Source organism: Mya arenaria, chromosome 12, assembly GCF_026914265.1.
Source record: "Mya arenaria isolate MELC-2E11 chromosome 12, ASM2691426v1".
Taxonomy (NCBI): Eukaryota; Metazoa; Mollusca; class Bivalvia; order Myida; family Myidae; genus Mya; species Mya arenaria.
In genome coordinates, this window is record NC_069133.1 from 3,781,383 (window position 1) to 3,807,401 (window position 26,019).

The 26,019-nt window shown below is 33.1% G+C and overlaps 1 protein-coding gene across 1 annotated transcript in view; it reads left to right on the top strand.

Moving 5' to 3' along the window:
* The first annotated feature begins 1,733 nt into the window (after window positions 1–1,733).
* Window positions 1,734–26,019, top strand: part of LOC128211672 (uncharacterized) — a 102,244-nt gene continuing 77,958 nt past the window's right edge. Inside the window, exon 1 of the mRNA XM_052916678.1 lies at window positions 1,734–1,872. The gene's annotated coding sequence lies outside the window, so the exon portion shown is untranslated. The remainder of the gene's footprint in view (window positions 1,873–26,019) is intronic.

Genomic DNA, 26,019 nt, shown 5'->3' on the forward strand with positions numbered 1-26,019 from the left:
TCGAGCCAACGACTGTACACGGTATGTACACGAAGAACGTTTGTTTTAATTCACAGTTTTCATTCGTGAATGGCACACTAAAGTATTTCATGAATAAAACAAGAACATTAAAGGATTTAAAACAGGATATAATATCTTTGTTTTATGAAACGTAAATAACAAATAAACACAAGGCTACTGAAGACTAAATTTAAGTTTAATTGATTGTGGTTACATACAGCTTCTTTGAAAGCTAAAATAAACAAAACACATTGATACTAAGTCTTATATTTCAATGCTACAAACTAACATCACTCGTCTGTTATTTCAAGGTAAAAAAATGGAATGACAATTATTAAGCCAGAGCTAAAGACCTTATGCTACACATATACGCTATGTCACGAGCCTTCATATAATATATAAAATATAGTTTGCACTGGAAAAGAACGTGTTCGGAATCTTCAACATGCACATGAAGGGCGTTGGATTAGGCGATTATAATAAAAGTCATCGTTAAGGTTGCTACATGTGTTTCGCATAAGTGCATAACAGAAGCACTAATATCAGCTTTTGGAGAGTTTCCTTCCCTCCGTTTACGGAAGCCATCATTAGGTTATTAATGGACAATGATCTCGTTAAGCTCGTTATAATCATTGCGGCTTCATATTGAATTTTCTCGATTCTATCTTTTTCATATTAAGAACATTTATCCCATAAAAAGGACACATATTATAAATATAAATATTCTTTAATATATCATTTACGTAAACAAGAACTAATAAATGGCCTTGCAACGTGCCCTGAGGGACCCCGCCGTGTAATATTTTGGCATCAGAAAAAGTATTAATGACAAAGACCTTTTGTATAGGATTTGTTATGCATTGTAATATCACCAGTCGATTTATAATAAGATGAAATGGCAAATTGATAAATATTTCGCTTATCAGTTTAGGACTTTAATAAATATGAACCTTTGCGTAATGTTCAATTTTAGTAAAATAAGTATTCCACACAATTGTTATAAATAAGCACATATCGCTGTACAGGACAAAACAACGCATGTAAAATAATGGTAATTAATTGAAACAATAACGAAAGAGATTTTGACATTGCCGTTAGGTAATCAGTAGCGTAACCGCCCTTTGTTTTTAATCTGACATAAACATGTCTGGTGTTTTTTCAAAGATTAGGCTTACATATCAGACTTATTTATTTCATACAAGTACTTTATGATACATAGAGCATTGTGAGCTAGTCTGGTGAACGGAGCTGGTGGCTTTGAAGTCAAGGAGGCAAATACATGGTATATTCGTTAGTCACAGAGATTTGCAATATATGTGCAGGCAAAGGTTCAGGTATATTGTATCGCCAATATATAAACATCCGACAACTGAGTAATCTTTGAACCCTGATTATTTGGTTGATTATGATTGAACTTACCGATCATTTGTTTCAATCGTAATAAAATTATATTTTAAAGCGATCCATATAAGCTCTACGATACTGATTGAGATACGGCCGGCACGTTACAAATGTAACGTAAGCCAACTTTCAAGGGAAAAATGTACTTTCGAGATGCCTTAACTTGTTTATGAAGACAGTATAGAGCATATACTTATATGGCCTAATCTATTAAGACAACTGAACATGAACTTTATATTGATATGCATGCGTATGTTTTCTGTTTATATGGATTTATATACCAGTGTATATGTCGGTGTTGGATTTATCAATAGGAATACAAGTGAACTTAAAACAAATTAAAAAACGTTACTTTTGTGGGGAAAGGGAGCACTATCTTATAAATGTGACGGTACTGCGAGTACGTGTAATGACAATTGGAGATAAAAAATAAGAAATGCAGTTACCTACAATATTTTACAGGAATACCAGGTAGAATATTTGCTTTATACTACGTGTATAATATGTATATTCAAGTTGCATTTGAACAGTAACAATAGACTTTTCAATATCACTATAAGGCAACATAATTATGGATATAATAGTTGCTGAGGCAGTGCAGCCGGAAGTAGCGGCACAACATTCAAAGCGTTCATATTTCTTATCGGGATTTTCTTGTCTACACCGCTACTGTCGTGATGTCATGCACGACGCACTAGGAGACCCATGCCTTTAAAAGGGATACATCGCATTTCAACCTCAGGGCCATATATGCTTACTTCTGCCTAAGATTTGAAAAAAAAAAAAACGATCACCAAGAGTTTTCCTGTCGTTTAAGATAGTTTCTCGCGGTTTTGGATTCGTCAATTTAAGCATAACGTTCCAGGTTAGTTCAGTGCAAAATCGACCTAGTCTGTTGGCTTTGTCTAGGTCTGCAGGAGTCAGATACCATTTCACTTGTTGGCATGGTACATTATTATTGCCGTGACGTTCTCATGTGGGTCGCCCGTATCCCCTTGAATTCCATAAATCTCTAACATAGAGATACGGCCATATTGTTCTAGTTCGTCTCTTGCCTCGTTGGCGGACGCGCTACACTATTTTGTTATTACGTATTTCCGCTATTTTTTGTTTTCAGATTTAATTTATTGTCAAAATTATTGGTGAATTCATCTTTCAGATCAGTCATTAGCTGTTCCTAAACTTGTTCAACCATTTGGCCTCCTACCTCTTCTAGTTATTTCCTTGTGCACATTTTAACCTCTGTGTCTTGGTCTCTGTCCGAAACTACACTATTGTAACTCGCGTCAGTCAAGCTGCCCTCGCCCGTCGACTCTCTCAAAGGACGTCTTACTCTGTGACGCTTGAAAACAATTGCATTAGGCCACACCAAATTAATGTTTAGTTTCTCGGATTTTTGCCAAAACAAATTGGAGCGAGCGAGCGAAATAAAACTAAAAATAAAATTTTGTCAGTTTTCATAAAAACCGAAGCGAGCGAAGAGCGAAAAATATATTTTTCCTTATATTCAATTTAAATAAGAAAGATGGTTCAAAATAATTGACCTTAAACCCATTTTAATGCCATTTTGAACTGAACCTCTAATGGACATTGGGAAAATGTCGGAAAACATACTATTTATTCATCCGTGTTTAGTACAAACATTATATGGATAAATCTAATTTTTTATATAATTAAAACGTACTTTAATATGACGATCATTCATAATAATAAATAACCCTGCTTTTAGTAAAAAGTTTGAAACGACTTATATAAATCTACCTGAATCAGTTTAACACCATATGCAACATATAACATAAGACTAAATTTTGATTTTATTATCACAGGAAATGCAATGACATGTGCTTATTAAAACAAAAAGAACAAGGGTATTTTTCAGAGTACTTTTTGTACTTTTTTTGGTTATTTAGATGTTTTTATGCACCAGCCAATTGTATATGCCCCCCCCCCCAAGTCCGGAATAGCGGGGACTTTGACTTCCGGTCTCTCAAAACCCGGGTAAAATACCCGACCTGCAGGGACACACTAATGGTAAAATCCCTGCCGAATGGCCCCGCAACCCCGAATACCTATGTGAGGCCCATTCCCGACTATTTTCAATATGAAGACAAAATCACATTCACTAGGCACTGCGGGGCCACCTGAAAGGTTAAAATACAGCCCATTGCCTATGCTGTCCCCGGTATACCCCAGGAACAAGGGCAATGGGTGTGCAGGGCAGTGGTTACAATTGACAAGTGCATTACAATCCCGGATTATGCTGCAAATAAAAACAAAATATAAGGTGATAAACTTAGGCTTACTTACTTTTAGGTATATCCAAACCAGTGTTTATATCGCTATTTGTGAAAAGATATTTGTTCAAAACTGTTGTTTTGTCAGAATTTGATCAAAAATGAGCTTGATACATCAATTTGGACCAAACAATGACTCATGTTCCAGTTAACATAACCCGTCATCTTTAGCATCGTCGTAACGAGGTAAAATTTTGGTCCCTTGTATTATGACTTGAATAAAATAGTACTAAGTTGATCATTCCGATTTCCATTCAAAACGAGTCACTAATTACGCAATATAATCGCTACCAGTCTCAGAAACACATGCTTTATTGCATAATGATTGCTTTAAATAATGATCGTTTAGTGAATGAGACGATCAACAATAACTTCAAGCATGCTCAAAACATATTTATTGTCAAAAATAAGATTTATTTTCCAAACTTCGAGCCACATTGTTTATACCGGAAGCCGCCATTTTGATTGAATTTTATTGAAACTAATTCTAAACCGATCGAGATACAATATAAAAACACTTCGCATCGGTAACTTCCCTTTAAAAAAACACGAAAACTAGCGTAGAAAAACTATACTTGGTTATTTTTAGCCTTTTAATAAATTATTACCGGAAAAAAAAATGTTTGGCGATCAAAATGGAGGAGCGGGCGCACAAAAAAAATAAAAATATTTTTTTTACATTTTCAAAAAAATAGGAGCGGTAAATCCGAGGAAGGAAATATCAATTTGGTGTGGCCTTAAGGGGTTTTTGACTTAGGGATGATCTGTTTCTCTTTCGCAAATGTCCTTTTGCGTTCAATTCATTAGCAAGTGGGTGGGGTAATTTTAATGTCAGCCTTAAGTACAAATGCTAGTCTGATCTAAATAGTCCCAGTATAGTCTCACTAGTCTCATTAGAGGTTCAATGACAACTTGTACATGAACTACATTAAAATAATACAAAGATTCTGTAACCGCTGACTGTATTCCCTCGAGTTTTACATTTTTGCAGCAGTGCACATAAAAACCGCCTTTCCGTTTTGACCAGAAGTTGTTTTTTTGAAGTACGAGATATAAGGCGCCAATGGCTCCATAATAACTTGTTTTTGACAGTTCTCTAGTGAAGGTTGTTTGCATATCGGGTATGATACTCTGTATAAGAAGCAATCGGGTTTGATCCATATTCGGAGCTTTTTCGCTCTCACTCAAAAATTGTACATGCTTTTTAATTATATGTTTTATACACTATTTTATAACTGTACTGGTACGTTCGTGTGGCAAGTATGAGGTTATGACAATTCAAACTAGTTTAAGCCCAAAATAAACACGGGTTCTAGTGATGACCGTTTCAAGTCGGTAATCCAATCATTGCTCAGTTCAACAGGTTTGATGATCATGTCGAGGGTTTGTGTTGTGTTCATGTTGTGTTTGTGGTGTATGTATGCCTGTGTCTTTAGTTCAATGTCAGCTGGGCCCTTGCCTTGTGCCCATAAAAGGATTGACTTTTGAATATTCGACTACTGGGCTTGTCCCTGTAGTTTTCATAGTAAATATATTCATCTTTGCGATGTTAAATGTTTATTATATTTACTTCACACATATATTTCAATGAAAGGCATTCACAGAGAGAATTAATATGCTGACATTTGTTATGTCTAAGTATATAGAGGATATTTATATTTCAGTGTAAGATCGTATTTTATTTCACGAGTGTCAAAGAAACACTATATTTTCACTGTGATATTCTTTTTTTATAGTTTATTATTCGCTTGTTTTAGTGCAAAGATTTTATAAACAGTAATCAATGAAGTTTTAGTACAGCATTTACGTTCCAAAACATAACAGAATCACTTTTATTTTAAACGGGTCATGAATACATAACCAAATTACCACGCATAATGATGAGGACCACGCTAATTTGTTGACAAATTTTGAGGCGTGGGTGGGGTAAATAAAAACAGTAAATAGGTCAATTGTTGGTGAATTTTCCGGGAAGTTCGTATTACGTATTTCAAGGACAAACAGTTTAATTACATTTGAACGTTGATATTACAATTTATTTGTGTTCGAACAGTAATTTTCGTGCGTGTTTTGTTTGGTACGTAAGCAGATGGTCGAGCATCCAGCTTCAAGGTCAAGAAAACATATGAAAAACGAGATAAACATTTTTCTAATAAACCGTAAGTTGTTAATTTCCAAATATATCATTATTTGAACTGATGTAACATATCTTCAAATTTTAATTTTATTTGCGAACATGTTTGGTTCAAAGTGAATTGTTCTGTTTTGAGCAAGGGAAGTAACAACAATGGATTTTAATAGTAGTTCTGAAAGTTGTTATTTTCACTCCTTAACTTGCAGTGAAAATCTCAAATTCATATTTTCACTGTTGTTATTTCTTTGATAAAACTCCATATTTCATCGAAAAGCATGAAAGAAAAGTTTTTAAAAGGAAACCCAATAGGTCATTATTATACAGGTGATTGAGTTGTTCTGTTCAAATACAACTTTGGGATATAAAAGAGCTATATATACTTTTGTGTTCAACAAATAAAATTATATTTTGGCCTTTTCTCGGAAATCCTGATCGCTTATAAGTGTTGTAAAAAAGATGCAGACGAAGTTTGATTTGTTCCCGCTAAAATAGTTTATAAAGCTTGGAATAAATAGATACCACAGGATATATCCATTATAACGAAACTTTATTTACATCACAAACATAAAATAAATGAGTAAGACAACTTGTAGTTTGCTTGTTTTGTCAGTCGTCACCTAAAACCACACAAATACAAACAATAAAACACATATTTGATTAGGCATAGATTTCAGAGCAGGTCAGCGATGATGAAGCATTTATTTTTATATAAGTTTATACACAAAAAAATCGCCATCCTTCATCAATACTGCCTCCGTTATATGTATGTCAACAGTGATCTATTAAAACAAGCACATTTGATATAACAAATCCTTATTCAGTATTGATAGAAGAGTTCTGCATTTATTGAATTCATACAAAGTATTGAAAGCATAAGTTGAAGATGATATAAGTTTAATAAATATGAATCAGCAAGATCGGTTAAACTTCTTCGTGCTTATTCAAAATGAGAGTAAAACTTAAAAAAAATGTTAAATAGCTAGAGTCCATCCAAAATACAAAGCGAAAACAGCACTATATCAAAAAGCTACCTCACTAGCCTCTATATAGTGTTCTCCTACAACACCGTCTCTTGCGATAATTGAATATACAGCGCCTCCTGTCGATTTCCAAAAAGCCACAGCGCCATCGGCACTGACAGTCCCGGCCATGTACGTAATCCTGGGCTGAAAAAATCGTTTAATATGTTCATACTTTATTCCAAAGCGAAGCCACATTTCATGTCTTTTTGATTATAGAATTTGACTAAATTTGCGAGTCTTTGGGCCAAGGTCACGTTTTTACAACCACATTCGTGGTGGCACTGAAAAAGATCTACGTACAATGATAAAATATTTGATGACCGGTAGACACGCTAGAAGGTATACTGTACGAACACAAGATATTGTCTATGTTGTAATTCTAATGATAATGACGATAATTTCATTTTGTATGTGTGTGTCCGTCTTTTAATTATATTATTAGCAAGAAAAACTTTAAGAAATGTGATTATATAAGACCGTCTGTAACTAAATATTTACAATTGAAATTAGCTTTTTTTAACTTAAGCTGTTTGTTAAAGATTCCCATAAAGTGAGATCCGCAATACTTAATTTTAGAACTTAAAGCGGTTAATAGATAAAAAAACAATTACACTGGATACCGTTCTTCTTTTTATATGTACTCGTGTGTACAACATTGTTTGTTGCTAGCATAAATTTGACATTGATCATTATAAACGCATGTGTTGTCGGCGATGTACATTATTCAAGTTGAAATAATGGTATTGACTCTACTATCTGTTTGTCTGTCCGTCAATGTGATGAAATATAAACTGTTTACTCAATCGCAATACCAGTTTGAATGTCGCAGGTCGAGCTGCAAAATCAACAGTCACAATCAGTCGCAAAACGTGTTTGAACGCCGCATATCGAGCGGTAGATCAAAAGTCGCAAGATCAGTCGCGATACCAGTTTAAACGTCGCAGGCCGAACGGTATATCAAGAGTCACAAGATCAGTTGAAATACGAGATTGAATGTCGCAGGTCAAGCAGTAGATAAAGATAAACATGATTAGTCGAGAAACGCCTTTTAATGTCGCAGTAAGTGGAAGATCAAGAGTCTCAATATCAGTTGCAATACGAATTTAAACGTCCCAAGTCGAGCGGAAAATCAAAGGTCGCAATATTAATCGCCGGTTAAAAAAGTTTGTTCACACGAATAATTAAACATGTTTACTTTTAATAGCAATAAATAAGCAAGCTATGAAAAGGTATGCTTTTCATCCATTGAAACAATGAACAAATCATAGTATATCAAGTGAAAAAAGTGAATGTCTGTGGTTGTGAATTTGATTATGCAAAAGAATCACATTTATATCAGAATGAATAAACTATTCATATCTAAGGATTAGTTTTATTTATATACATGCAGAAAATGGCTTGTGAGTAATCAATAAGATTATGCAGTGTTAATTGCGCATCTAACGCCATGATACGGCACACCATCTTATATAATAACTGCTTAAGTATGAGCAAAAATCAAAATGTTACTTTGAATTTGAAACAATCAAATCAACAACAAATTATTCCGAAAAATATTATCTTACCCTCAACGGTGGCTGGCAGCAATGTCACTGAAAGGCAGCTGACAAGAAGAAGCACGATGAAAAACTTGTACATGTTTGGAGATTAGAGTGTAAACGCTCTCCAGGGCATGCGATCACTGTTCTGTGTGTCAATAAAATATGCTTTCGGTTGTATAAGTGATTGTTCAGGAACTATGATCAAGATTATGGCCAATTAAAATATAATACGTATTAATAATATGCATAATTGATTATTGCGAACTTTTGATTTAACCACATTTTAAATTAACAAAAGGATCCATATGCACGAGTGGATGTGTTTGGTTTGTGGATGACGTCATTTTATAGTTTTTATTGATAAAATGATAAAGTAAATATTTGAAGCAATTTAATTTGTTTGAACGTTTATGAAGTGTTTGTTTTCATATATTTTTTGCAAATTGTCCTATGCACGCTTACTCGCTGCATGAATAAGTTAAATTAGCCAAAATGGTTATAGGCCAGAGACAGTTCAATAAACAGCAATACGTAAGTGACACACATCAAAACAGGAAATGTAGAATAATTAATTATATTTTTCCTTGAAAGTAATACAATACAAACAAAGGAGATCATGAAAGAGATAATTTAAATTATAATGATCTTTCAATTTGTTATACCCTAGCTAAAACCGACATCTATTAATTTAAACCCAGTTAGTTTACTACGACACTACAGTGTCATTATTTGATCGACTTAGTAGCATACACCAATAACCGGAATAATGTGCATATAACATAGTTATTGTGAACTTATCTGATCTGTTCTGACTGTGAAAGGAAAGGGTCATGGTTTTGTCAAAATTGTTGTGCAAAACCTTGAGTCAGTCATTGTATGCTGACGATTTGGGTAAAGGTGTGAGGCACAGCGCTTTGTTGACAATAATGGACGGTTGTTATAGATTCAAACATTATCCAGTTTGTTCTCCAGTCCGTAATAAGTTAACAAAAGAAATAAGAGATTGATCTTGTATTTAGTACCTCTTATAAAATCATTATTACTATCGTTTATAATTACAATATATTATGATCACCATTCGAACGTATAAAAACGCTTTATGTATAGATTTACATAAAGATTACAATACAAGTAGATTAATGTTCGTTGTTTGCAATACATCTATGAATTTCATAACACTCGGTCTTTTTCTTTCGCTATGTTTTTCCTAACAGTATCGTAAGTTCTACATACAATTCGATACGTTTACATTACTTAAACATAACGGAACTTTAAGCATAAGAAAGAGACAAATCCCGAAATATTGATAAACATATTTCTTTCTATACTCTCAAACTGATTCTAAGAAATAATGGTCTTAATATTTCATAAATAAAAAAACATCATTTACGTATTTGCACGATTCAGTATCGTATGTTATCACTTAGAAGAAGACATTAACCTGCTGAGAAGTCACAAAATACTGATATCATTAATACATTTATATAACAACATGAAGGGAAATGCATTCCGGCTATTCTGACTTTTCTAAAATTAAATGTCACCTTCTGTCATGTTATGCCGTTGTTTTACCCAGTTCATTGGAATAGATGAATGAAAAAAAAACTATTTCATAAATTTTGACGACATGTGGAGGTTTTAAAGTTTCAAGTATGCTGCATGGATTACTTTTACCCTCCTTTACAGCCAAAGATAATACTAAAGTCCGAAAACGGAGGGTAAATCAACGATGAATACTTTGGTAAGCGCCACACTACCGAGAATAGATAAGAAATAGAAAAGAAGATGGCTCATCCCCGGATAAATGAGGACCGACTAGACTTTGTGCGTGTCAACTTGGTCATTTCGGTCATGCTAGCTCAGTGATAACTCAGATGGTCCCTTTTTTAATCCCGGTCCGCATCATACCGAAATGCAATCATAACTTGTTCCAGTAGCTTCCTTGTATACTGGTCGGCATTGAAAGAGATTGCTGGGATGTTTGAAAGATTGCTGGGATGTTTGAAGTATTTTTAATTTCTCACTCTGCTTATTCACGTATCGTAATATCTTGTTGTGACACTTTAATTTATAGTAAAGTTTACTATCTAAAACACCTTGTACTCCTGATTGCGTCACTGCGTGGTGAAAACATATAAAATACAGCCGATTGATATTATAACTCAGTCTCCTCCACTTCATTTCTTTCATCACAAGTTTTCCTGTAGTGGTTTAGTGTTTTTATTCATTTCATCTAACAGTTTCAGCATTGTTTTGTCTGTACTGTCACGTTATCCTGCTCGTTTATGAAAGTATACTTAGGTCTTTATCAGCGTGACAGCGTTCATTGGTGTTGTTACGAGCCAGGCGTAACGAGAAAAACGAAGCCATCAACAAACTTTACAAAATTTACAATGTTAAAGTTACAATGTTGAAATACAATTTAAATACCTGTTTTACACTTCCAAATAGCTTAAATAATTCCAATCTTGGTTTATGTCTTTTTTCTAATTTTAAAGTCCAAAAAGCTGAATGTTTTTGAGCACTTATAATTTAAATAGTCCACACAGTAAACTCCCCAAAGAATAATCCAAATGTAATTCTGTATTTTAAAATCTACGAATGTCACAAAAGATAACCAAAGATTCCCCTCTAACTCTAACACCTTATATATATATATATATATATATATATATATATATATAGTCAAAGCTCTTTCTAGAATAATCTTCTTCTAGAATATACTTGATAAGTAACAAACATTTTAGAAGTTTCCATGCTATTCTACAACTTTCTTAAAGTATCCACAATGTTCCAGAATGTAAATACATGTATAATTTGTAACAATAAACATCATTTTAAATACAAAGCAAGTGCATAATACATAAAAGGCCGCCTACATAACAGTGTGCTAAAACACCTTTGACACCAATACTCACACACTCGGTCGTTCGATAAAACAGTGACCCCGGCTTTATTATTGCATAATTGTTTTTAAGCCTATCCGATCTTAAGCAGTACCTACCCGTGCCGATACAATGCACCTTCAGGGAGATTAACAGGGGGCGCTGTCCTAATAACTATCGCAAGAGGAAATGTAATCGGAGATTTATTGACCCCTATTGAGGTTGCTGTTTACTATTGGGTTGTTTTGGGATTGGAGATTATATAGAGTTTAGTCTTTTTTTGTTTCACAAAGCTTTTTTAGATTATATTTATTGTACTTAAAATAAGCTTAACTTTATATATCAAATGTTTTCTGAATATCAGCAAGGCAAAATAGTTTAAAACAATTTATTTGACCCGATGTATAAGTTATAATGCCTAAGATAGTTTAGTTTTCACCGCTTTAATAAATGTATAAATAGATGGTAGTGTTGGTTAGGGTTGTTAATGTATTGTACATAGTTATTTCCACCACCACAGACCGATATTACAATGCGTATAATTATGCTATGCGTACATAAATTATGTTTTATTTACACTGTTTCTTGTCTGTATGTTTGTTATTTTAGGCGATGACTAAAAACAACAATCTAGAAGTGTTTTTATGATCGATTAAGACTTTGTTTGTGGTTTTCATATAACCAATTTGTTTTTGGTATCAATTGGTTCAAAGTCCTACAAGATAATGAAAAGGAACACGTACATTTGTATTCTTAAAAAAACGTTTGTTTCTTTATCAGAAGTTCCCTTATTAGCTTGGTAATTTGTTGAAACCATACGAGTGAGGCAAAAGTTAAATATTTTACATCACAGCTACAAAACAAGCACACACGCTCTAAGGCATATTTTGGCAAGGAATGTATCTGTGAAGTTTTAATTTATCCAAAAAAAAAATGTTATTGAGAAGAATGAACCATCCTTGGGTAAAACTAAAAAAGGTCAGAACGGGGATCAAACTCGAGACTTTCTGATCCGTCAGCGCAATTATAAGACGCTCTAGCCAATCTGATTGAAAGTTAAGGGATGTTGAAATCTGTTAAAATTGGGCAATAAGGTCCTGGAATTTTCACCTGAGTTCCAAAGCTCTTCAATACATGCAAAGCACGTTGATCAAACTTGATGAAGTATCATTAGTAAAACTTATTTTATGTCTAAGGCCTATAAAGTCGTGTCGTAGACAAAGTTAAGGATTAAGTGTTACTTTGAAACAAATCCGTCATCGCATATTTAAATTGTATACTACATGATCCATTTTAAAACACTGAGGAAATAGAAAGTCAAATAAAGGGCTTCTTTTGTAACGGGTTATCTGCTTTCTTTAATAAATGGTAATACCTAACCATGAATCTGTGTTATATCAAAAGTACTTACCGCTTTAGTTTGAGTAATACAAAGTTTGAAAGTTGTAAAACAGGGCTAGTTATACTATTAAGGATCTTATCCCCAATGTTATTGAATATATGAACACTACTACTAAAATTCCAATGTAAAAGAATATGATTTCAATAAAAATAATTATTTCTACACACCATACCTATGGTCTGTTGACCGGTATAATAGCAAAAACTTAGTAATGTTATAATGTTTAGTGAATTCTGTCAAGGCATTAGGTATCTGGTTGCAGTCGAGAAGATATAGAGGACATTTGTTGAATTCGGTGTAAGATCGTATTTTATTTCACGAGTGGTCACAGAAAAATATTTTCACGAGTGGTGAATTCATTATTCATTATTTTTCTGTGACCACGAATTCAACATTTTTTTCTTTTTATTTCATGCATTTATCGTGTTTTTCAATATGTTTCCTCGCTGCAGTAAATTTTGTTTGACGACTGTCCCTTTCTGTGGCCTCTTTGCGAAGGGAAGTAGTTCTGGCCTAACCGCTATGTCAAGGTTAACTCCTTTTCGCGCGAGCAACGGAAGTCGAAGTGTTTTTCGAAGTGTACTGTATTCACTATCACTGTCGTTCTCAGACTCTGGATCTAACGGTATTTTTTCGGGGTGAAATCATGCTCAGTGATGTTTTGTTGTTGAGACAGCGAATTAGTTCCATATTTATGAAAATTGAATGTCACGTTTCCGTTAAATGTTTTGTTTACAAAAAACCCAGAGGAAATGTCGAGGATGTGCCAGAATTTGCTTTTGCGATGGATGTAGCGCTGACTTTGAAAGTTTTCTCGACAAGATTACGGAAAACACCATTGTCAAATAAGGCTAGTTGGTTTTCAATCTGCTTTAATTGTTCAAGTTATTATGGCCGAAGATCTGAACTATTTGATAAGGTGGGACTCCTGTTTCGTGTAGCTTTTGAACAAGCCTTTTCTGAGCATTATTTTTAAAAAGAGAAATGAATTGTTGAACTGTTGAACGTAAACAGGTGAAGGAAAGTTGTCAAAATTTATGCAAAATGCTTGTGCATACATATACTCTGTTAGATTTGGAAAGTAGGAATCGTCTATCAAGTCTATTACTAGCACATGTGGCCAAGTAAATATTCGACCGATACCTACCAAGCGGGTTAATTGTAACAGTAGGTGTTCCATCAAATAGTTCATAAATAAATTGGTAAGTTCAATATTTTGTAATTGTTAAAAACAATCGCACGATGTTCTTTATTAAAACTATTGCATAATTAGACTTTGACATTGCTATACGATTCAAGTCAAGGCAAGCAAATCTTATAAAAAGGGGAAAACAAATAGTACCGAGCTGTCTGTACAAAGTGAAATGATCAAATGTTATCATTATCATATAAAGGTTGAAACCACGGGTTGGTTTGACTAAGCTTGACAACAGGTTTTTTTATAATGTGATTTCCCATGTCTGACACCAGGGAAATCATTCAAACTATAAAAGTGGATTTAAACGGAATGGCTTACCCCATGATATTTCTAAAAGTCCATTTATAAATACTGCGAAAACAGGTGAGATGAAATTTGACCCCAGGTGACCTCAGTTTTTAACCAACAGCCTTCCATAAGTATTTAATCATTTGGCGTTTCAAAAACATGGTACCGAGCATAATATTCTTATTTAGCTATTGCAAAATCTTCGAACTTTTATAGGCAGAAATAAATCGCCAGCGTTTTAAGTACTATTAGAAGAATGTTCCTTTGGATGACCTTAGACAAAAAGTGTTCTAGAATGTCCGTATAGTTTCATATATAGGACTGATGCAAACCTTATTGTCGGCAATTATTTATTTTTTTAAATCTGAATTATATTCACGGGTATCTTCTACTAAGTAAATCCACTACCAAGATTGCTATGTTAAATATGGCCGAACGAGGACGTGATGGTTTTCTCCATTTTCTTGCTTTTGGGAAGGAGTAAATGTTCTTGTAAACCATAGACTAATTTTGAAATGATTTACAGGTTTCCAATTTTTGATGACGGGTTTTAAAATTCTTCTTATCTCGGGGTGCTTTACACATTGTAAATGATGTCCATGGAGCTAAGTTTGTATCATGCCTCGGATTGCAATGCGTCTTCATGGAACTAGATAGCAACATTCAAAACTTGTAGTCTTGCCTGCAAAAATATGCAAAAGTGAAGAATTGGAATTAAAAAAAACAAACAGACGAGACGGAAGAAGAAACAGAAAAAACAGTAGAAGAAGAAGGAGGCAAAAGAGTAGAAACAGAAGAAAACGAAGAAACAGATGCATAAGAAGAAGAAACACAAGAAGCTAGAGATAATAACAATATGTGTTGATCGTATTCATTACTGACATATCTCCGTAAAACCGAAAGCCAAATGAATGACAATGACACTTTATTTTCACCACAAACAAACTATAAATCGTTCTGACAATCATGGCCTAGAACGAATAAATACAGACATGAACTTAAGACACTTTTTTTTAACCGCCAATTAAACACTAATCGTTTTGTCATTCATCATCTGATAATACAAATATATACAGACATGAATACGACGGTATAGAAGAAATATACGTGCTGTTTATTTATCATGTAAAACGACGTACATATCTCGTTTAAACGACTCAGTAGCAGTTAAAATGACACGTTTCCCCTTAAAACTATTACGCATCTCGTTTAATCTACTCAGTTTTTCGTTAAAACTACCGAGTTACTCTTTTAATCGACGTAGAATCACGTAAGCATTGCTTAGTATCTCGTTAAACGATTAACATTTCCCGCTTACACAACATCCGTATGTAGTGTTAGGTAATACGTTATATTTAAGATATAACTAAGATTTAATTAAATGGATATGTGTCTACATACTATATGTTTAGTAATGTAGGGCATATTTGATTGTCATTTGAATATGAAAGTGGTTGACAGCCGACCTGGTACAAATGTACAAAATGGTCATGTTAATTACAAAAACGTGTATTCCTTGGGTTGTAAAACTGTCATATTTATACAAAAATAGTATAATAGAGATGATTTTGGATGTAAAAACAGAGGGGTTAGGCAAGGCAAGGAAAGCGGCCTTGGGTCCTTAATGGACGGCAGCTAGGATGCGGGATGGTCATGCTGTATTTAGAACTTATTATTATACTTAGAAAGAACGTGGAACAATAAAGAACTGACATTCGAACGGTGGTTGTTTAATAACTAAAAGACTTCCAACAGTTTAAGTGAACACTTAGAGAGTTCTGTGGCTGTTACGTCACAGTAGTTAAAACGACGTAATGACTAAACAGAATCGATATCAAATATTCAAATCTTAGGTCCGCCGCACTTCATCTATGTTAAGCAGATCGTTGAAGGCTGACATAAAACTTGAAAACAAATTGTGTTGTGTACTTAAAATATGACAGATGATTGTTTAGTCTCCTACGTAATTTGGTTGGCCGCTGGACTTATTTAAATATTATATTATTTAAAACAAAATGCTTGTAACGATGAAAAGGGGATATATTTTGAAAATGCTTCAAATCGTAAAAGGAGTTATTATTTAAAGTTACTTAAAAGTAATTGTTTACTTGAAATTTCTAAAAACTACTTTTACATTTGCTTGTTTGAGTTTGGTCAAGGGAAAAGATTAAATGACTCATATTGAAAAAGAATGTCGTCTAAAATGAAAATCTCAAAATGCATTAACCATTCAATCAACATTGAAACTTTTGAAGTATAGAGAACAGTTTTTCTTTTAGAACAAATTCCGAATATTGGCTAAATTATACCAATATTCCGCAACTTTGGAACACTTCGGCAATTTTCCATCATAGCCAACCTCTGATGTATATGGACGGTTTACACTGTCAGAAATCTTTATATTCAACTACGCTGCAAGTAGATCGCGCAGTAATTCAAATTTAGTTAAACTAAATGGCTTTACTCTTTGGAGTTTTTATTATTTATGAGCAAATCATCTTCTCTATCAATCAATAGAAGCTTAATAATACAAATGCACGTTAAACACTACAATTAATCAATACTATATTCCAAAATTTACGAACTTCCTTGACTTATGTATTGGCACACAAACGATGTTGCTTTCGATGAAAAAAGGCCGATATGTACCAAATGTTTTCCTCAAACCCAACTAGCACATATCAGCAACATTGCACGGTTTAGGTCCCCCAGACATAATTATCACAAATGAAATAATTATTTATAAACATGCCCAAAAGAATGCCCATTTCTTTATATTTAAATCAATGTATTCCAAATTTCTTTCTTTTAAAGGTTGTTAGTGGCGCAATATTTCCTCGATGATTTATAACCATATTATTTATGCGAAAAGCTACAAAAAAGCTCAGTAGCAAAAAGTTAAAACATAAACCCGGTTTAATGGCACTGGGTAAACGCCAAAGACATATAACAAAAAATCACAAACAAGAAACATGGACGAACAGCACAAAACACCACAAGCAGCACAGTGCATACAAACTATATACAAAACTAGATATGTTTATCAAGGATTGTAAAGTACCACTTTGGAACGGTCAGTAAAATTTAAATTTACTGGGGGTTTAAACCAGTTTAAGTGCACAAACCTCACTCTTATCCCAACAGTTCTAAATAAAGATAAAACGCAAAAGGTAAATCTTATCAAACTATGCATTAACTTGAGGAAATTTAAAAATAAAACAAATAATAATGAACTTATAGGTAAACCCCTAGTACTTATATGATTAGAAATCCCAACTCTATCTGCAGACGGAGGAATACAATTCAGAGCACCTAATGCAAAAACTTCAAAGAAACGATGCAGTCATTGTTTGAAACTATAAACATCACACACAGTCTGCCTTATTAAAATTTTTAAAACTGTGTGATCATAGAGTTTCATAATAAAAAGCATGATTGTACAACAACTAGGAAAAAATGAAGAAAATATTATTAAAAAAACGATATGCATTAGCTAATCTTTTCTTCCAAATGATTTGAAAATGTAAAATATTTGAAGAAAATGAAGTCAACTGCCAAAACACCCCGAGTCAGCCATAAAAGGTTTTAAAGATAACACGAATTAGCAAAATCTTCATAAAATCAAAGGACTAAAAGCTTAGTAATGTAAGGATGCTATATGTTGCCCTATATTTTGTTTCAGAAATTCATCTTCAAAAACTAGAAGGCAAGTGCTCTTCAAAATATTGCCTTTATATTGACGGATTTAATAAAGTCCAAGTAATTCATTGAATCTATCTGCCCAACTACCTGCTGGAAACATTTTAGTTTTACGAATTTTCTTTAAAAAATCGCCATAAAAATCGGTATGCGCAATACTATTAGCAATCAGCGATTTAAGACTACTATTGTACTTTGATATGACATTATAATGACCATTTACAAATTTTGAGAAAGTTTACCTTATATTATAATATCTGAAACCCTGTTTTATAAGTTTTTTCCATCAAAAGATTACTACGAGAGCTGATTATTTATACATCTGTACATATTTTAGCAAATCTTATCAACTGTGCAATAAAAACACATTATGATGGTGAACTAGGAACATGTCCATCTAAAGAAGGTTAATTAATTATTTTGAAATTAAAATCATCGCGTTTATCATAAAGATTAATAATCATTATATCTTCCTTAACTTCGAGTTGCAGATCTAAATAGGTTGCTTTTAAAACGGATGTGTTAGATTTATTATGCTGCAATTGTGAACGGTATATCGATTGAATATTATTTGTCAACACAGGATTATCTAAACTTAGAATATCATCAATATATCTTAAAGTGCTATTAAATTTATCAACAAGAGCGATATCTAATTTATAAGGCTATTCATGTTTCCATAGAACCACATGTTTCGTCCCGACTTATTTTGACTGCATTCATTCTGCATGTGTTTACAATGGCCATATATGTTCCAACAAGATTCCTAAAACAACTAAAATTATAAGCTAGTTGTAATATTTATCCGTTACTTATGCGCGTAAATTCAAGTACTTTCCTAATGGCGTCATGTGTATTCAAATTCTTTTTTATGACATGCGCAATAAATTGCAAACACGTATTATACTCAATATAACTGATGTTATCATGTTTGAGTATTATTAATCAAACGCCAGTTAGTTTAAATATTCAATAATATAAAAAACAGCAATTCTTTGTTCGAAGGCCAAAAATCTTGCATTGCGGCTCATATGCAGGATCATCCAAGGTTAAATTGAGTATATGCGATTGTTATTCCGATCTGACGGTTAAATCATGATAAATAAGTTTTCATATTTAGGATGGAAACTTACTATTCAGAAACGTTCGGGAATCACGCCCTACATCATCATTATAAACAATATGAATCAATAATTCAATGTAAACTACATGTACAAGCCTTGAAGTCATCTGAAGCAAAAACCCTATTTAGAGGCTTGGGCTCTTATTACACAGAACAAGAGACACATAATGTGCACAACATCCAGAAAGGCACCACATACATCACGTGAACTTGTCAATAAATGTTAGGGCTACCGCCTTGGAATGGTCCGTGAATCACGAGTTTACTGGGGGTTAAACACTAGTTAAGGTGCACACAACCGAACACTTGTCCCATATATCAACGCAAATCGTCACCAAAACGAAGGTCCGTACTGCCTTGAATTTGCTGGAAACATTGCAGCATTTTAAAACCAATCAGAATGAAAAATGTATCCTTACCCACAACGGTACATGACAGCAGTGTCTTGGACAGGCAGCTTACTTGAATAAGAACGGTGAATGTTTGGAGATTGGAGTGATAGATAATGTCAATGGTCAGCGATGGCTCTTATGTAAGACAGCAAAATCGGAAACTATCCAGATGTATCGAGACTGTCGTCTTTAAATGGTTGCGTTTACTTGTAGGTACAGCGTGTTGATGCCATTTTAATGTTAACGGACTCTCAGATTATCAGCATCTTATTACAAGAAATAATCTTGACGATACTTACTGTCAAATAATGTTATCATATCATAACAGTTTATCAGATAGCTGGTAGATGTCATACTGTGTGACATAAACTATCGTGTTATATGCATACACATGTACAAGTATATTATATGCACAGGGTACAGGCCAAGACCTCCATAGATTGAAGTATGACAAGCAAATTTCTTTATTTCCAAAACAGTCAACAATATGTATATGAAACACTACAGAAACAAGTACAGTAGCCTTTAAACATAAACACCGTTTAATGGCACAGGGTCAACGCCAAGGACATATGACACAAACACATACAATCATAAACCAGAAACATGGAACAAGGGCACAAAACTCAAACAACACACGATATATAATGTATAAAAAGGGGGGGGGGGGTAACCAATTTGTGTGCACAACCACACTCTTATCCCAATAATCCCCAAAAAGGTAAAAACGTAAATGGTAAACTTTATCAAAGAATACATTAAAATAAGCTAATAAAAATAATAAAACAAGTATTTAAAATAGATAAACCCCAAGTACTTCTATGATTAAGAATCCGGACTCAATCTGCAGATGAAGGAATACAATTCAGAGTACCTGATGCAAAACACTTTCAGAAATAAGTGGTAGTTATTGTTTGAAACGATAAAAATCCCACACAGTCTGCCTTAGCAAATAACAAGTTTAAAAGTGTGTGATCATAGAGTCGCATGTTTTATAATTAAAAGCATAATTGTACTTAATCTAGAAGCAAACAAACGAAACATTTAAAATGCCTGTATATAAACATTCGTAAAGAATATTGAAATGTTTTCGAAAATGGTATGATAATGACTTAAACTAAAACGACCGAAATGAACTACATAAACTTTATTTCTCGCTATCAGCAGCTTTTCTGAAACCAAGATAAAGATTAAGAATATTTCATTTTTTTGACATTCAAGAAATGAAAATTATCGTTGTTAAATTTAGTATGCGTTATTAAATGTTGTTTTTGTTAAATATGAAGTAGCTGTAATTGTTTTACATTTGTTTAATTATAATTGAAAACCTCTGCTAACGAGCACGGTCTGTATGATGCAGACGACAAATTGTGCAAACAAAACGCGTCGATCCTGTCATGCGTGTCGTATGTCCTGACCTTTTCATTGTTAATTCAAATTTAACAACATTAGTGACAGTTTCGTTATATGAAATGCGAGGTATTTGTTTTCGATAGTGAATCATAATAAACTCAAACAGTGTCCGGGGGTAAATTATGTATATTCGTTCATATACGAGTCCTCGAGCAGTTTCATTGTTCTCGATGTATGCCGTTGTATCCAATAGATGAATAAGCTGTGAATCCCAGTTTTCCTCCGGCTTCCATTGAATGGCCATATCATAATTTCACGCAGCCAAATATTTTGATATGCGTTTAAAGTGCTACAGCGCGGTTTTCGTTGTAATGACAAAGAGTGGGAAATTGATGTAAACATTGAGTATGGTTTATTTATTATAGTTTCTAGAAATTTATAAGAGTTAAATTGAAAATAGGTGAATGTAGTACCACATTCTATTTGTAGTAGAATGTAAAAAGTCTGAACCAAAAAAAAAAAAAAAAAACTCGTCTAGAACTTCATAACTTGCTTGAGAGTTGACAACGTAACACATCTGAATGTTTATGAAAAGTGTTACCGTACCTTAGCAATTTCTTTACATTTTTGCTTCTTTGTATTGACAAATTGTTGCCTCATTACAAGCACTTTAATTGGTATATATTGTGCACTAGGCTTGATTTTGTGATTTTTGTAGTGCAATCACCAAACCATTTGTCACTGTGAAGAAGAATATGAATATACGATTATAATGTCACATCAAACAGTATCAGCAAAAAAAACAAACAATAGTTACACATAGATATGATAATAAAGTAGTCCTGATCAAAGCAGTTTCCTTTCGAACCTTGGTAAGAGATCGTTTGGCCTTGACCTTTTTTAAAAAGTATCTTAATTAATTGTTCGACTTTTGGATGTTCCATTTCTTTGGCTATTACCCTGTGCCATTTAAAAGGGTTTTAGTTTAAACGTTTTGCTTCTGGGCTTGTTTCAGTAGTTTTTCATATTGCTATTGTCTATTTAGCTTCAATTGTTTTCTTAAGAATATCATGTCTTTTATTGCACCTTAATTTTCATGTTCCTAATAACAATGAACATGGCTTAAGTTTGAATCAAACAGAAATATACTATAAATACCAAGAAGGTAGATATAATCCCCAACAAACATATTCTACAGTCGAAAGTAAACTTATTATCACTGATACGTTAAAGCGGGTTTCGGATTTCTAATCAATTAATTTGGATAATTAGCCAGGTCAATGATTTACTGAAAGTTTTCTTTTGATATAACCAGTCAGTGGTTGAATGAATAACTTCGAAATACATTAAACGAGTATTTTGTTCTTTGAAAATTGATAAAACCAGTATGTGGTTTAATAAAAAAATTTGTTTTATTGAGAAACATACTCAGTCGTTAACAGAGTTTGTAAAATGCCAAAATCATTTAATGGGACAATGAAATTTCGCAAAAAAACAACAACATTAAACCATGTGGTTTAATTGATGTTGCAAACTACAGACCAACATTTTTTGCAATAAAATATTACAAATTACTAGAAAAACATTCAAAGATTCAATGAAGTTTAAAATAGAACATGCATAAAACCGATCTGTGGCTCGAGAAACGTTGCGCTTTGACAAACAAAAACAGTATGCGGTTTTATGAAGGCTTTAAATTGCCAAAAAAAACAACAAATTGTATAAATCAACTTGTCATGAAATGCAATTTTTGAAATAAAAAACCCATAATGTGGTCCAACGAATGTTTCAATTTTTATACAACCAATCAATGGTCCAATTAATAAATTACAATAATATAAACTAGTTTGTAATTAAATAAAACATTAAATGGATAAAGAACAGTACAATAAAGTAATTCAATGAATTTCGCCAATTGCATTAAATCAGTTTGTAGAATAGCATTGTTGTTTATTACAGTTTGAGAACTAATGAATAAAAAATTCAAAAAATGAGTGATAACAATCGCCGTAGAATAAATAAAAAAACTAAAATGAATGCGGTATTTGTATATGTATGTTCTGTTATAAGATTGAAAGATACAAAATTACCTTCGAGTCCTGATTTTAAAATTCGATTGTTAAATTTATAATTGCATTTCTTTACGAAAAGAAAACATTTGACTATTTGGTTTGTGCATTTTTAATCAATTTTATCAGATATATTTACTGCTTCATTTCTGAAGCTACTACTTAATAGCAGAATCGATTAAACACCAGAAATGTTGAGAATATATCGATTACTTAAAGGTCTTATGGATTCAATGCATATATACCTGATTTTTAATAGTTATGTTATTAGGAAAAGTGAAATTATATGGCCGAACCATGATATGACCTATAAGTAATGTTTTTGTGAAGGAAAGGGATATTGATACCTTCCGGCAAATTTAGCTACTAAGTGTTGTCAGCGAATTTTAAACGTGCGACAGTTTTTCCGATCTCATTTAAGGCTGGTTTTATTCGAAACGACTCCGTTAACCAATTTGTATCCAGCTATCACTCCTTCTGCCTTGTCCTCGATGATAGTACAGTAATTTGCGCGACATCTCTCTCTTCGAGTATGGAAAGAAGATTGTCTTTCAGGATTCGCCAAAGTGGCATTCCAGTGTATGGACTTTCCTGACTTACAGACTACCTCAATGAAAGAGAGCAGCATGTCGATTTATCAAGTATGATTTCCGACACAATTTCAGTATGTGCTTGACGATAATTCTGAATGTAAGTCACAAACCAAACGAACTGATTTGTTTATTAGTGACATTGACAGTACAAAGAAAAAAGACAGTTTAGTTTTTTCACCTAATGCATTTTGTCGTACTAATTTACACCATTTCATAAAACAGGTTTGCATTAAAAATCTACTGATGTTACCTATTTAATGGGTTTCATACTAAAGAATGATGTTATCTAATAAAAATTGAATCTCGCTCGACCTTCAGCACGGTATCATCGTGAAATAGCGCCTAGAGAACGGGGGGATAATAGTTGTAAACGAAGAGTCAGTCAGGCCAAACAAAGTGGTTTTTGAAGTCACCTTTTGTTTGTCCAGAATTTAGACATTCGTTTGCAAAGTAGAAAAATCGTTAAGTACGTGAAATGCATTGTTGAGACTTTTCAATTAATCAAAGACGAAACAATTAAATTATTACATGTAGATAAATGTACAGATTGTATCGAACTATATAAGATAACCAAAATATATATAAACTGATACCAGGATAGCTATTTAATCCTTCTTCATTCTCGGCATTCACTATTAAAATAATTTGAAGGTAAACGTGAATGTATTCATGCATTATAAGACAGTTAAATTTTTGTGATTTACATTTGATCATACGGCTATTGAAAGCTAAACAGAACAGAAATAGTAAATTCATTGCGATTACACCTGTACAAGGACAACTTAAGCAAGATTTGGAAATTTCAGGTTTAAATTGATGCAATCGTAACCAGCGTTTGCAAAATTCTAACCGTATAGTCTTCAAATATTTTCATAATATCGTACGACAAGGAGACGATTGTTAGCACTTCGATTATTGAAGACTTAAATAACGGATTGTCATCAATCTATTTGCTTTAGGTTCGCACCTATCGTATGATTTGCCTTGACCGAACATGGACTAGCTTCGAAGGGTATGTATTATGATTATTTAAGACATGCTGTCTGTAACTGTAACACACAATATAAAATAAAGTCAACATCGATCGTAACCGAGTATAATGTTATTCCATCGAAAGTAATTTTATACAATCCTTAGCCTAAGAATGATATATAAGTTATATGGTCTTGCAGATATGACTTGTCTACTGACAAATTACTTCTCAGAGTCAAATTAGGCGACCACACAAGCACCTGGCAGCACATTCTCAAGGGTGTCCCCCAGGGGTCCATACTAGTCCCTTTGGTCTTGTACATCTTCATAAGCGACATATTTCTATTTAACAACAATACCCGTCTTTACAACTATGCTGTAACATTTTGTTTCTGGTACCAAAATAATTATGTAGTAAAGTCAACATTAGAAACAGAGAGCAACCAACTCCTTGACAGGACTATTTTTAATCAAATGCAATCAAACCCAGATAAATTTCAATTTATACCATTTGGTAAAACAGACAAAAAATTGACTCATTCACTATATCTAACAACACAATACACAATGTGATGAACAAGTCAAACTTCTATGAATTGAACTAGATTACATGTTAAAATTTGGCACACAAATAGCACAACTATGCAAAATGTAAAATGCCGAATTAAGAAAATTTAATACAGGGCCCTTCAAAAAGTCCATAATGATTTTAACTCTTTTTAAGAAGTTCTACATATATCGCTGTTATCTGTCTACCCTTAATTCTGGAAGGATTAAAACAATTGCTATTGAAAAATTTAAGTGATTACATGGTATTTCACCAGAATATTCACATGATCTTGTTTAATTTAATAAAACATTTTCATAAAGTTTCAGATTTGTAAACACAGTTGACATTCTTATGATAATAACTTCCACATATGACAATATTTTATGTTATTTTGAGGCTGCCAAGGTGTGGAACACCCTTTGAAATGAACTAAGACGAGTATGCATTTTCACAATTCAAAATACTTATAAACACCTAGTCAGGAACAAAATGCAAGTGTTCAATGTGTCGCTTTAAATAAGAATGTACATAGTCTTTAAACATCATATATTCAAACATAACACACTTAACGTGAAACAAAACTAATGTTGGGAGGGCGTTTTATTTTTAAAAATCAACTCTCAGACACGACAAACAATTAAACTTTTGCACGGAAATTTTTACTACACTTCTGCCGCCAGATAAAACATCCAATCAGTATTCATACACTATTATTTTCTACCGGAAGGAATCAAATGTAATCTTAGAAATTTTGGAGTTAAATATTTTATTGTTAAAATGAAACAATTACTATCAGCTATTTTATGTAAGGTGATTGCACCAACTTTCTCTAATATAGAAAATGACATGAAACTGAAATAAAATAACCTAATATCTTAGAAACATAATCAAATACTAATTAAATAAAAAAGGCCATGGCCTACTGCCCCTAGATATACAGTCCTGACACAACTATACAATAGAATTGAAATGAAACTATATTGTAGCAAACTTATTTCTTATTTGTAGCGCCAGCCTTGAAATAATTGTTCCCGGAAATGGATGTACGTCTACTCCACGGCGGGCAATCATTGGAGCCATAACATTTTGTTATATGTTGAAAA